This window comes from Octopus bimaculoides, chromosome 15, assembly GCF_001194135.2.
Source record: "Octopus bimaculoides isolate UCB-OBI-ISO-001 chromosome 15, ASM119413v2, whole genome shotgun sequence".
NCBI lineage: Eukaryota > Metazoa > Mollusca > Cephalopoda > Octopoda > Octopodidae > Octopus > Octopus bimaculoides.
The window spans coordinates 10,844,141-10,847,842 of record NC_068995.1 but is presented as its reverse complement, the minus strand read 5'-3'; the positions used below and the strand labels follow the sequence as shown (position 1 = coordinate 10,847,842).

At 34.3% G+C, this 3,702-nt stretch overlaps 1 protein-coding gene across 1 annotated transcript in view; it reads left to right on the top strand.

The window, feature by feature from the left end:
* LOC106873239 (plexin-A2) overlaps positions 1–3,702 on the top strand; it is a gene marked incomplete at its 3' end in the record, with an annotated part of 282,570 nt that overhangs the window by 152,783 nt on the left and 126,085 nt on the right. The window contains exon 3 of the mRNA XM_014920511.2: positions 1,483–1,571. The remainder of the gene's footprint in view (positions 1–1,482; positions 1,572–3,702) is intronic.

Sequence of the window (3,702 nt, the reverse complement as noted above, 5' to 3'; positions counted from 1 at the left end):
TATATATATATATATATATATATGCTCATGCATAACTGTGTATATTTTAATATTTATTAAACGGTAAAGATGAACATGCCTTATATTCAATTAATCCCATTAAATAAAATTTGTCACAAGTAATTATGTATATAAAACTGAACATTTATCTTCATCTATTTTCATAATTACCATTATATATTAACATATATTATTGTGCTCATTTCCTGCCAGCAATTTTTCAAAATATGAATATATTTATTATATTTAATGCATTCATACAGATGAGGCGGAAAAGCAGAATTGTTAAAAAGCAGATAAATTTGGAGTGGTGGGGCTGATACGAGATTTTTATGTATTTATTTGGGAGATATGTAGATAATCTTTTCTTTTTCTTTTTTGTTAAAATGTTATTGAAATATATGAAGCTGTCTATATAAATGGGAATATCTTTAGTATCCCTAATATGCTCATATAGTGGAGGTGCAGAAAAGCAAAATTGTCAAACAGCAGATTAATTTTCAGGTGTTAATATAACGAGATGTTTATGAATATTGAATGTACTGAAGAAAATTTTGCAGGTTTTTGGGGAGGTTTTTTTCATTGTTATTATTTTATATCATTGTAATGCTAATGTCTAACATTGATTTGGGGCTTCTCCAGATAATTATATTGTTAATTATGCCAGTGTGACTGTGTGGTTAAGAAGCTCATTTTGCAACCGCATAGTTTCTGGTTCAGTCCCACTGCATGGCACTTTCAATAAGTGTCTTCTACTATAGCTCCAGGCTGGCCAAAGACTTGTGGGTGGATTTGGTAGACATAAACTGAAAGAAGCCCACCGTGTGTATATGTGTATATATATATATATTTTGCGGCTGAAGATAGTTTTATACCATCCTGTCTATCAATTATATACCCATATAATGATGCAACAACTGTTTGTGTATAAAGCTTGAAACACATGTACCGTGGAATCCTTTGTGTTCTGTTTTAATTTTACGTTTTTAATATATATAGATAGATAGATAGATAGATAGATAGATGCTTAACTGAATGTGTGTGTATATATATATCTCATTTTATGTTTATATCCTGGTACTGCTTAACAACCAGTATTGGTTTGTTTACATCTCTATAACTTAACAGTTCAGCTAAAGATACTGATAGAGTAAGTACCAGACTTTAAAATGAATACTTGGGTTGGTTTGTTTACCTACAATTCTTCAAAGCAGTACCCCAGCATGGCCACAGTCCAAGGTAGGATTTGAGCTACAAATGACTGAGAGTCACTGAACTGGATGAGCTGTGGCAATTTAGACTAAAGTGCTTCTGTTCTAAACACAGCAAATACCTTGCTGTGGACTTGAACTCACAACTTATGAGAAAGTAGTCTTATACTTTACCCACTTAGCCATCCTAATCCGAATACATATATTTGTATCTTTACACTATTTGACTGGCATTTAGTAATTCTTTTATTCCTTTCTTTTACATTTTCAGATATGGTTTAATCTTGCCATCAATGAAGTCTGAATTTAGATGACTTATATGCGCTGTTGCCGACTGACATTAGCCGTTTTTACGAGAAGGTAATGAAATTAATTTAGCATAAATATAAATAATTGCAAAAAAAAAAAAGAGAAAAAAATATCTTTACTACTGACCTTTCCTTTCATTGTTCCATGATTAAAATAAGTACCAGTAACATATTGAGGTCATATATAATATTGTATACTCGTTAAGGCAGCGAGCTGGCAGAATCTTTTGCACGACGGGCGAAATGCTTAGCGGTATTTTGTCTGTCTTTACGTTCTGAGTTCAAATTCCACCAAGGTTGACTTTGCCTTTCATCCTTTTGGAGTCGATACATTAAATACCAGCTGTGTACTGAGTCAATCTAATTGACTGGTGTCTTCTCCAAAACATTTCGGGCCTTGTGCTTAGAACAGAAAAGAGTATTGTATACTCATCCTCTAGGTTTTGCAGACTTGTGTCTATGTCATATCATCATCATCATCATCATCATCATGACAAGTATTACCATCATTGTCATTTTATGTTCTCACCCTCTTTTCTAAATGTGAACACCCATGTAGCTCTTCTACAAGAACCCACCCGGGGCCATTCTTGTCAGTAGTCTAATCCCTCATCTCCTTGCATAGAACACCTTTAGAGTGTGATTTGAGGAAGATATGGCTGTTATTTTTAGCAGGTCAGCCACTTAGAGCAAACATGAGCAACCATTTTTGCGAAACAGGCCACATGAAGACATGGCTCATTATCAGAGGAGTCACACCAGTAAAAGTAATTTCTCATTAATGCCATTCAGAATGTCCCATGGGCCACAGTGTGTCTCTGATTGACTGAGAGATTTCCCCTCTTTGGTTCATCTTTATAGTGTTGTTGTTGTTGTTGTAGTTAACCTTCAGGTTAGTCTTGATCTAGCGGACTTGTGATCAAAGACAATCCGGCCACGGCCGACCCCAGCCTGCATTCTCCAACATGTCCTTTTTAAAATTCAAATGGACCAAATTGCACCCCTTGGCTAATTGTCCCTATTGCCCCTGGATAATTTTTCCCTCGTAGGACAACAAACAAACTAGCCCACGGATAATTTCTCTCTGGGCAATTTCCCCAATTAAGAGACAATTAAGAAGAAACATAATTATGATGTTGCAAATAAATACTATTAAAACTAATTAGAGATTTATTTTCATGTTTTTATTCATTACCCAATGAAAAGAATTATCCAATAATACAATTTATATTCTCCGATCATCGCTGTAATAATAATTATTGCTCTATTATTGCAAATTGTGGGCTATTCACAAACACAGTAATTAATAATTGCAATAATTAATAATAATTGCATAATTAGTAATTTACAGTAATTATTTGTACCCTCACCGTTGTGATTTAATTGGGAAAAAAATTGTCCATGAGTGGCACCGGGTGAGGTGCGGCGATTGGAGGGTGGCTGTTATCTGAGGCGGAGTGTGGAAGTGGTCCTGATACTCCATTTTCAGATGGTGAAGTCCAATTTGTGCTGCTATTTGACTGCTGCCCGTAGCATTTCAAGTCACCATTTAATGGCCTTCTTCTCTGGCTCATCATATTGACACATTACCTACCCAAAGTGTTTTCATGAGTTTGTCCTAAACATCTTTGTTTTCAGACTTTTAGTTTGCCCTTTTTACATTTGTTCCAAGTAACATAGAACTTACCTTTCATAAGTCCCAACTTAGTCTGGTGGTTGGCAAAAAATGGGAATGTGCATTATATACTGTAAATCCTCGAGTATAATCCGCATTTTTTTCCCAAAATTTAAAGGTCAAAATCCCTAGTGTGTACTATATACGAGGTTAAAAAATGAAAAATATTTTCTAAGCAAAATTTTCTAAATGATAAATATGTAAAGGTAATTTACTTATTATTTATTTTTCACTGGCGTTATTACTGTTATTTCTTTATTTTCTACAAACAAAGTGCACAAAAAAGCTACACGTTTGCATTATGTTATATATACAATAATAATAAAGGACGTTACCGTATATACGTTTACAAACCAAGGACATTATATAGACCTCCTTGACTCAAGTCAGAAAAGGGGTGCGTATTATACACAAGGTTTAGGTTTTTCAGAGGTACAGCCCCTTAAAAATCCCCTGCGTGTTATATTCAAGGGTGGACTATACTCGAGGATTTACGGTGTGTATATAT